The 11,555-nt window shown below is 38.5% G+C and overlaps 2 pseudogenes; both read right to left on the reverse strand.

Moving 5' to 3' along the window:
• Positions 1-579: 579 nt before the first annotated feature.
• On the reverse strand, positions 580-1,295 carry LOC118010901 (annotated as a pseudogene).
• A 7,010-nt stretch (positions 1,296-8,305) lies between these two features.
• Positions 8,306-10,247, reverse strand: LOC118010902 (annotated as a pseudogene).
• Positions 10,248-11,555: the final 1,308 nt, after the last annotated feature.

An 11,555-nucleotide genomic window follows, 5' to 3' on the forward strand; every position in this document is an offset into this window, starting at 1 on the left:
TTCGGAATCCTGCGATGGCTCTTCACTATACTCAGGAAAAGCCAAAGCTCATGCAAGCATCATATGATCTAGCCTGCTTCCCTCATTACCTTTTCAGCCAGAATTTCTACACTTCTTCCCTGCTGCCACTACCTCAGGGAGCCAGATTTATCTAACTACTTTTTCCTGAACACAAGAGGCATGCTCTTACCTTGGGAACTTTGCTCTGGATGTTGCCTTATTGCCTCTGCCTAGAATGCTCTTCCCTTAGCCACCTGCTTGGCCAACTTTTTCAACTCCTCAAATATTTGCTCAAATTTCACCTTGATGAGGCTTACCTTGACCACTCTTTTTAATATTGCAACTTGACAACAGCTCACACCCCTGCCATTGAAAATTTCAAATCACCTTACTTTGTTCCACTTTTTATTTTGTTCCATGGAAATTATAGCTTTCTAACATGACACACAGTCACTTATTATGTCTATTATTTACTGGTTGTATCCTCCTGCTGAGATTTAGGAGAGTAGAGGTTTGTTATTTTTTAAGGCTACATGAAGTCAATTTATTAGTAGAAAACAATAATTTGAGGAGTCCTGTTCACAGAGGGTGACCACAGTAACCCCCCCACCCCCACTTCCTGCGGGTGCTATTGGAGGGCATGAAGGTGACATCCTCAACTCTCTGATCTTCATCCCTGAGCAGGCAAGGGCTCTGAGGACAGACTGGGACCCAGGTCCAGGGTCTTCGTTCTCTTTCCTCCTGTGGCCTGTTGTTTGATGTGGAGGGCAGTGATGCCCAGCTCCTTGAACCTCTGGTCCATATTCTGGTTGGCCAACATGGCAGCATATGGAGAAGATTCACCTTGACCAGTCTTCACCTTCATCCTACCAGTTACACGGGCAGATGGTTTCCTTGCCAGAAAGATCGGTGCCATAGACATAAGTATCATTGAAAGTTACGAAGGTGTGGCAGACACCAAATACTTTTTCTCCTACAGCCACCTGAGATCCAAGGCTGATGACCTGTTCTTTCTCTTTTTTTCCCCTTGAAAGATGCTATTTCTGTACATTTTCTCCAGACTCCATCACCAAAAAGATCGAGAGTAGAGGGTTTTGACAGTTTTGTTCCCTAATATACCAAAGCACACTGGATTGAACTACTAGCTGAATCAAATTAACTTATCTTCATATAGTGAACTTTCAGGGTTATAATCTATGTACTTTTATTTTTTAATACCATTGGGGATGCCTCAAAACATCCTCCAAATAACATGCATATTCAATATGGGTTAAAGGCTCATCACTGTCATTCATCACGATTCATTCAGTGCTAGATTTCAAATAAAAGATCAACAACTTCTATACGCCATTACATTTGCAAGAATATATTAAGCATTTAGTAGCTTCAAAACTCTGTGTAGCAAAAAATACAATAATATAAAAACATGGTCTCTAGAGATTTACTATTCAGGGGAGAAAAATAACATAATTTTCATATTTATCTGACTGCTAAATTTCTTCCCAGCTATAATCCTCCTTTGAAAACCAAATAAAATAGTATCTTTTCTCAGGAGTTCAGACAAAAAAAAAATATTCTCCCTATCTTTTCTAAGGCTCTTTAGAATTGTCGTAAATGAAATGTCTGGTTACCTAGTTAACTCTTCTTTGGATGCTAATGGGATTACAAATTCATTTAAATTTGGCCTTTTAGGGAGTTCCCTGGAGGCCAGGCTAGCATGCTGAGCTCAAGTAATAGACTTTCAGCATCACAATCTAGGTACACACTTTTTTTAATGCCACAGGGACCTTAAAATGGTTTAAAGTAGATGAAATATTGTCATTATGCTTTTATGTGATGTTCTGTAGTGCTGGGATATTTTTAAAATGTTTGAGTGATATTTTAAACAAAGTAATAAAATACACAATCTGTCCCTGGTTGGTACAACTGAAACTATATCTATGGAAACGGAACTCAGTGACCATGAATGTTAATCCATCTGCAATTTCACAAAGAGGTACAAAATGAAAATCTCAATTCCAACTACATTTTTTTTTTGCAAATGCAATCTCCTTTTTAAGCTAGTGGGTGACTTGATGTATTTGATATGCAAGAATAATGTTTTTTCCCTGAAGTGTGGATATTAATGTCCTATCCTTTTCAATCTTTTAAAATCTAAGGGGCTAGCCTTACTCTTAATGAGTAGACAGCTAAGAATGATATAATTCTGGCCTTTGGTTGAAGACTTATGTAATACTCCAGTGGCCACACTTGTATTGTGAGGTTTGATTTAAACAGCGAGATACTGGCCCCATTACCCAGATATCTGCTTATGATAAGCAGATCTAAGTGACTGACTTTATTTTGTCATGCTGTTTCGAATTCCTTTGATTAAATATCCATTTCTTCCTAAAGCTGCTTTGAAAACGAACTTCTCTGACAGCATTTTCTGATACTACTAGCTGATAGGAGAAGGAGAGGGCAGATACCTAGGAAAAGGAGAGTTTTAACTGAGAAGAGAATAAAGAGAAGTCCTTGTATAAAATGGCGTGGGGTACTAGTGACCTATGTATGCCCGTGCCTATTCCCATGCCCATTCCCATGCCCGTGCCTAGGCCCATGTATTTGCATATGCCTGTGCCTATGCCTGTGCCCATGCCTACACGCATGCCTATCCTCATGCCTATGCTTGCCTGTGCCCATGCCCATGTCCATGTGTATGTCTGTGCCTATGCGCATTCCCATGCCTATGCCTATACCTCTACCCATGCATGTGTCTGTATCTATGCCTCTACTCATGCCTGTACCTAAGTCCATGCCCATGCCTATGCCTATACTCATGCCTATGCTTATGCCTGTACCTATACCCTTGCCTGTGTCCATGCTAATGCCTATGCCCCATTCGCATGCCTATGCTTATGACTATACCCATGCCTATGCCTATGCCCATGTCTATGCCTATCCCCATGCCTATGTCTATGCCTATACTCATGCCTATACCCAAGTCCATGCCTATACCATGCCTATGCCCTTGCTGTGCCCATACTCATGCTTATATGCATGCCCATGCCTATGCTTATACCCATGCCCATGCTTATGCCTAGACCTATATGCATACTTATGCCTATGCCTAGAGTCTATATCTATACCTGTACCTATGTCCTTGCCCAGACCTATACCCAGGCCTGTACCTAGGCCCATACCTATACCTATACTGCTTCTGTATTTTTATCTTTATCTATATTTGAACAAAAGCCAATTAAAAAACATAAACATCTTTGTGGGCCACATTTTTTTCCATTCAAGATAAAAATAGTTATACTGAGTCCCACGGGGAAAAATGGATATTTTACAAATCAGACATCATTTTGTAGCATATAATGATTTATCTTATTGAATAGAAGAATGCCGATGAGAAACTTGTTATTGTTTTCTAGCCATCAATACGTTAGCATCTTTTGGGCGTATTTGAGAAGTTGTAATCTTGAGTAGCTGTCTTATCTTTCAATCTGGAATGTGATTTAGAGTAGGCTAGGCAGGGGGGATCACTGGACACTGTTCACAAGATTGAACTGGGGAGCTGCAGAGCACCATGGACACTTCCAGAGCGGGGCGAGGTGGCTCCAGAAGCTGGAGATGGACGATGAGAGGATTTCAAAGACAGTTCCCAGCTATTTCATAATTTTTCCAGAGTCCAATATGTCATCCCTATTCCTTTTGTTTTAATATGTAATCATGATCTTGAAACTTCTCCCTTATAGAATCACTTAGTATAGGGTTTACAATGTATATACATAAAATGGAAAACTTTCTAAGAAGCAAAATGTATTTTCTTCACCTTTAAAAATATGATTGCAAAATTTACCACTCACCTTTCATCTTAACAAACATATTTAGAAATTCATGTTACTCACTCCTTATTTTTTGCCTAAAACAGCTGGAAAATGGAATATCTCACCTTAGCAGAGTTCAGTGCCACACCCGAGGAACGTTAGAAAGCAGGTCAAAAGGTAGTTATTTGGGGTGGTTTGCTGTGGTGTCTGTGAACTATTGTTTTTAGAGAAATGAGTTTCTGTAATTTTGGCTAATTTGTAATGGTAACTGTTTCTGTTGACAGGTGGTTTAAAACTATTTGTGAATGACCAGTCATCTTGCAAAAGAAGAAAAACTATTGTGGTTTAATAAAATATTCCATAATCAATATTTGAACAATCATAGTACTCAGGTTACTAGCAAAAAATGTATGATATATGCTGTTACTGACTTATTTTGGGGTCATTGTATTTTTTAGAATGCAAATAATTACAGGTAAAAAATGTGGTGCATAAAATACTTATGTTTTTTAATTGGTCCTCATGCCAATCTCTACCTCTAATTCTATATATCTATATTAGTATATATCTGTATCTGTATCTACTAGTTTATGCTCCTATCTATATCTGTGCTGGCAGAGATGATAATACAGATGCAGATAGGCACAGATATAAGTCTTAGGTAAAGGTACAGGTATTGGTATACATCATTATCATAGTCCATTCAGGTTGCTATAACAAAGTACCATAAATGTGGTGGCTTATAAACAGAAATTTATTTCTCACAGTTTTGGAGGCTATAAGTCCATGATCAGGATGCCAATGGTTGGGTTCTGGTGAGATCCCTTTTTTGACTTGCAGACTTCCAACTCTCATTGTACACACATATGGCAGAAAGAGGGTGAGAGAGTGGTTTGGAACCCCCTTTATGAAGGCACTAATAACATTCATGAAGGCTGCGCTCTCATGAAATAATTACCTACCAAAGCCCCTACCTCTTAAAACCATCACACTGGGGCTAGGATTTCAACATATGAATTGTGAGGAGACATAAACATTCAGTTCATGGCCATCACCATTATCCTAAACCATTCTACATGTAAATCAAAGTAACTGGGACTGCTTTCCTCATGGTATGAATATAGTGTAGTAACCGTTGAAAATATTTATCAGTCACCTTTGTCTCCTCTAACCTGCACAACTATAGTTGTGAGGTTTTATAATTTGAAGTCTGAATCTTCCAAAATCTGCAGTTCGTTTTTTCCAAAGCTGGCAACGTTCATTCACTCATTCACCAAACACATAATGAACTCTCGCTCTTTACCAGACATTGTACCAGATGCTGGGGATACAGAAAACAGGACTTGGTCCATACCTTTCTTTGTTGTCTGGTAGGAGAAATGCAAATGTACTAGGAAATATAAAATTAAAACACAATATGCATTGTGCATATGATGTAAATGAGGTGCCATCGTAGGAAAATAAGAGCTGTGAATCTAGACCTGACTTTTACAAATAGACTTAGGTTTACCAAATGGGAAGGGCTAGAATTTCTCTTTGTGGCATAAACTTGATGTGCTAGGAAAAACTCTTGCTACTTGGGATTCAAGATTTACCTTTCCTCTACCTGAGGAAGAAGGGGATGAAAGCACAGTGAGGCTGCAGAGATCATTCTTTTGAATTTGTTTAATGATTCATTCATTTGCTGGGTCTAAAGCTGGGCTCTGAAATCCAGCTTCCCTGCTCCTAAGTTACCCTCTCCCTAGGTACTGGGCTCTGTTCCCCAAATCTAATCATGGTCTGGGAATCTGAAGGACCGCAGGCTTTAATACGGAAGGGGAGAAATTTGTTTCCCTTCTGAATTTGTAGGGTTAGCACAGAGGGCACTCACATATCATAAACCAGAGACTTCTAATACAATGTAATCTCCAGAACAGATCTAAATGGTACCACTTTCTGGAAGCCCTTTTGTCATTTCTCATGCCAGTCTGGGTAGGGACTCTATGTTGAGTTAACTCAAGTTAGCTATGCCACTTGACCATGATGAGACAGTCTATAAAACAGGGATCCTAATGTTGACTTCCCAGGGACAAGTGTGAGGAGTGTAATGTGTCTGTCATTTAATAAGCACGGTGTTAACTGTCATCCCCTCCCCCAAACCATCAAATCATCATTTCTCTGCTTGTTAGCATTAAGAGTAAAGTGTAAGGTAAGAAAAAAATGTTGAAACATATATTATTTGATTTACTTATGGGTCTCCTTTGGTAAAAGATCAAGTAGGGGGAATATGTTCAAAATTACTGTTAATAACTGTCTTTTTATTTATTTATAAAATGATTGATACATTTTAACACTGATAATCAAGTCAGCTCACACTGGCGGAAGTGAGTTAGAACTATCGTGTAGCCCAAATTTCCACCATGTTAAAATATCGCTGTGCTTTTGATACACAAAATTTATATTTGCAAGTTTTGCAGTCAAACAACATTCTTTCTGTAGCCCTAACCCATAGTTATAACACATTATCAAGTCAATAAAATATTCCTAGGTCAGTTTTTGTAAAGGCATTCATTTTTTACTGGCTATGAGAAATAATCCAGTATAACCTATTTTTTAAATGAACATTGTTGGCAATTACAGAGTAAATAGAGAATGTAGCTTACTTCAATTTAGAACATGTGTGAATTATCATATTTTTACTTGGATTTCTTTATTTAGCCTCCCTCTATTAGCCTGTTCCTTGTCTAAGCTCCCTCGTTACCCAAAACCCAAAAGATTTGTATTCCCAGTCTATTTATTTGAATTCTCTTTCCTGGGCTACCTGAGAGTTATAACCCCTTCTGATATTCTGCTTCTATTGAACATTTTCTTTTTCTGTCCTCTGCCTCCCACCAAAGTATCTTGGGTTGCTCTTTTTTATGGTGATTGTTGGGTCTTGGAGCCATTTCTCTTTTTATTTCCCCATTAACAACAAACCTTGAATGGTGAAGCTCTGGTTATTCAAGAGCCAATGTAGTTGAAGTGCATATGAGTACAAAAATTTGTGCTAGACTACCTGTGTTCATACTCTAACTCTACCCCTTACTGGTTATGAGATTTGGGAAAAGTTACTTAAACTTTCTGGTCCTTCATTTTCTAGAATGTAAAACATCAATAATAATAGTATCTACCACATGCAGTCATTGTGAAGATTAAATGAATTGATATATTTACAACATCATAGTAGGCGCTATACAAGAGTTAGTTATTATTTGTTTTTGAACCTCATCATGGCCACTGTTGTAAAATAAGATCTTAATAATTTATATCTTTGAAGGCTGAATCTCAAATTCAAATTTTGACTCACATCCTGTTATCCATACCATGTTCATTGACCACCCACAGCAGGAGCCAATCAATAGTTTCCTTTGTCAGGTACTCTTGCAGGTATCATCCTGAGCCTTTGCCAGAATTGCCATTTCAAACATTATGCTCTTTTTCTCTCATGAACACATTTATACTTATTAGGCACCTCATCTCAAACTTTATTTAAGGGAGTATAATTATATTTAAATAGATGAACATAAGTGTGAGGTAATTGCCAGCAGAGTTACTTCTTTGCTACCCCTTAGTAGCCCATCACTACCTTCAATGATTTGATCTTTAAATTTTTAGGACATATAAAACTTTAGTATCAGGCTTTTCTGAGGATAATCAAAATAGGGAATATTTGGTTAGTAGCCAAGGTTTACACAAGACAAACATATATTAAAAAATGCAATTCTTCCTTTAATGAAAAAGGTATCGAGTAATTGATAATTCACATGATTTAATAGTTAGAGTATTCCAAGACTTAATGAAATATAGTCCCTGCTATATTCCTTTCTATCAATGAAGCCCTGTCCTTAATGTCTTGTATTTATCCCTTTGTTATTTCTAAATAATATACCAGTGTTTTTAGATTTATCAGTTTTAGAGTTTCTTGACTTCCTGCCAGAAACATAAGAATTCAGTACCATTTATTTATTTTCTGTTTGTTTCTTTAAAGCAGTAATTAGATTGGAAATCACACACACACACACACACACACACACACACCTTAGTACAGGCATACCTTAGAGAGATTGCTGGTTCTGTTCCAGATCACCACAATAAAGTGAATATTATAATAAAGTGGGTCATGAATTTTTTGGTTTCCTACTGCATTTAAAAGCTATCTTTAGGGGTGCCTGAGTGGCTCAGTTAAGTGTCTGACTCTTGGTTTTGGCTCAGGTCATGATCTCATGGGTGTGAGATAAAGCCCCACATCAGGCTTCACACTCAGTGGGGAGTCTGCTTGAGATTCTTTCTCTCCCTCTCCCTCTGCCCCTCCCACAGCATGCATGCTCTCTTTCTGTCTCTCTCTCTAAAGTAAATAATCTTTAAAAAAGTTATCTTAATACTGTACTGCAGTCTATTAAGTGAGCAATGGTATTATGTCTAAAAAAACAATGTACATATCTTAATTTTAAAAATGCTTTGTTACTAAAAAAATGCTAGCCATCATCTGAGCTTTCAGTGAGTTGTAATCTTTTTGCTGGTGGAGGACTAGCTTCAATGTTGACGGCTGCTGACTGATCAAAGTGGTCGTCGCTGAATGTTGGGGTGGCTGTGGCAATTTCTTAAAATGAGACAACAGTGAAGTTTGCTGCATCAATTGACTCTTCTTTTCACAAATAATTTCTCTGTAGCATGCAATGCTCTTTGATAGCATTTTACCCATAGTAGAACCTCTTTCAAAATTGGAGTCAATCTCAAATGCTGCTGCTGCTTCATCGACTAAGTTTATGTCATATTCTGAATCCTTTGTTGTCATTTCATCAATCTTCACAGCATCTGCACCAAGACTAAATTGCATTTCAAGAAACCACTTTGTTTACCATAAGATGCAAGTCTTTATCATTAAACTTTTATTATGAGATTGTAGCAATTCAGTCTCATCTTCAGCCTCCACTTCTCCTTCTAGTTCTCTTGCTAATTCTATCCCATCAGCAGTTACTTCTTCTGCTGAAGTCTTGAACCCCTCAAAGTCATCCATGAGGGTTGGAATCCACTTCTTCCAAACTCCTGTTAATGTTGATATTTTGACTCTTCCCATGAATCACAAATGTTCTTAATGGCATCTAGAATGGTAAATCCTTTCCAGAGGGTTTTCAGTTTACTTTGCCCAGATCTGTCAGAGGAATAACTAGCTATGGCAGCTAAAGCCTTACAAAAGATATTTCTTAAATAATAAAACTTGCAAGTAGTAATAACTTCTTGATCCATGGGCTACAAAATGGATGTTGTATTAGTAGGCATGAAAACAATATAAATCTTGTCCATTAGAGCCCTTGGGTGACCAGGTGAATTGTCAGCGAGCAGTCATATATGTATTTTTAAGATTTTTAAAATTTATTTGAGAGAGAGAGAGTGCATGAGTGGGGGGGGTAGGGACAGAGGGAGAGGGAGAAGCAGACTCCCTGCTGAGCAGGAAACCCCATGCAGGGCTCGATCCCAGGACCCTGAGATCATGACCTGAGCCGAAGTAGATGCTTAACTGACTGAGCCCCCCAGGAGCCCCAAGCAGTCATATTTTGAAGGGAATCTTTTTTTTCTTTTTCCTGAGCAATTGGTCTCATCAGTAGCCTTAAAATTCAGTAAACCATGTTATAAACAGATGTGCTGTCATCCAGCTTCATTGTTCCATTTATAAAGCACAGGCAGAGTAGACAGCATACTTCTTCAGGGCCCTAGGATTTTCACCATGGTAAATGAGCATTGGCTTTAACTTCAGGTCACCAGCTGCATTAGCCCCTAACAAGAGAGTCAGCCTGTCCTTTGAAGTTTTGAAGCCAGGCTTTGATTTCTCCTCTCTAACTATGAAAGTCCTAAATGGTATCTTCTTCCAATAGAAGGCTGTTTTGTTTACCTTGAAAATATCTTGTTCAGTGCAGCCCCCTTCATTAATTATCTTAGATCTTCTGGATAACTTGCTGCAGCTTCTGTATCAGCACCTGATGCTTCGCATGGCACTTTTATATTGTGATGAGAGCTTCTCTCCTTAAACCTCTTGTACCAACCTCTGCTAGCTTCAGATTTCTTCTGCAGCTTCCTCACCTTTCTTAACCTTCATAGAATTGAAAACAGTTCAGGCCTTGCTCTGGATTGCGCTTTGGTTTAAGGGAATGTTGTGGCTGGTTTGATCTTCTATCCAGACCACTCAGACTTTCTCCATATCAGCAGTAAGTCTGTTTTACTTTCTTATCATTCATGTTCACTGGAGTAGCACTTTTAATTTCCTTTAAGAACTTTTCTTTTGCATTCACAGCCTGGATGACTGGCACAAGAGGCCTAAACTTTCGACATGCCTTCCTTACTAAGCTTAATCATTTTTAGCTTTTGATTTAAAGTGAGAGATATACAGCACTTCCTTTCACTTGAATACTTAGAGGCCATTGTAGGGTATTAACTGGCCTAATTTCAATACTGGTGTGTCTTTGGGAATAGGAAGGTCCTAGGAGAGGGAGATAGAGGGGACAGTTGGGGTGGAGTAGTTAGAACACACACACCATTTATCAGTTAAGTTCACCATCCTATATGAGCATGATTCATGATACCCGCAAAACATTTACAATACTAACATCAAAGACCACAGATCACAGATCACCATAACAAATACAATAGTAATGAAAAATTTGAAATATTGTGAGAATTACTAAAAGGAACAGGCACATGAAGTGAACCAATGCTGTTGGAAAAATGGCACTGATAGACTTGCTTGATGCAGGGTTGCCACAGACCTTCAGTTTGTCAAAACAATATCTGTGAAGTGCAGTAAAGTGAACAGAATGAATGAACCTTCAATTATGTAGAAACAGATAAACTGGTTTAAGGAGTAATTGGGTTAAGGAGGCATATATGATGTGCCTGTACAGTGAAATCTCTTATAGATATTTAAAAAAGACCCATGGGTGACTCCAGTCCTCAAACATTCTGATTAAACCCATCTGGGTTGTGACTTACATACTGGAATTTATCAAAGATGCCCATGTGCAGCAAAGTTTAGGAGATTACACAGGAGGAGAGCTGTCATGTCAATGGGGGCGGGGAATGGTACTGGTCACTGGAAAGGGCTTGGCAAGCTGGTGTGTTGTCAACCTGAGGAATTTTGCAGAAGTGCATTGAAAGTGGGTTACGGGTATGGCTGGGTCAAAAGATGGCCTTTGGTAGTCCTGAGGAAGAGAAATCAATGATGGAGCTCAGGAAGAGAGACTTTAGGGAGTTGAAAGTACTGGAACCCATCAGAATGAAAGGATATTGTCCTTTAAGTGTAATTCAAGGTCCCTGAGCCTGCCAGGATTAACTCCTTATTTGCAGGATTATAGCGCAAGCCAAAGGAGTCCCTGGGAGGGTGAGCACCCTGGTGGTAGGTATTTGAGAAGGTGGGGCTAAGGGCAGCAGCTGTTTACTAACCAGTACAGACATACCCCAACATTTTAATGAACTTTACAGTTGTACTCATGTATAGAGGATGATTGTCAGCCATAGGACCAGTGTATTGAGCTTGGATTAGTTGTTTTTGTGGTTTATTAGCTTACCCCTCATTAAAAATAATCTTTAGGTAGATTTCAAATCTGTATTTTTAAAAAAAAGTATGTATTTTTTTTTCATTTTTTTTTGTTAAATCCAATTTACTGCTATGAAGTAAACTGGGGTATGTGAGAGGAGACTGGTTCCTAGAGTTGCCAGAGCAGATTCCTCTGG

Source organism: Mirounga leonina, unplaced genomic scaffold (assembly GCF_011800145.1).
Source record: "Mirounga leonina isolate KUSES-001 unplaced genomic scaffold, KU_Mleo_1.0 Mir_129, whole genome shotgun sequence".
Lineage (NCBI taxonomy): Eukaryota > Metazoa > Chordata > Mammalia > Carnivora > Phocidae > Mirounga > Mirounga leonina.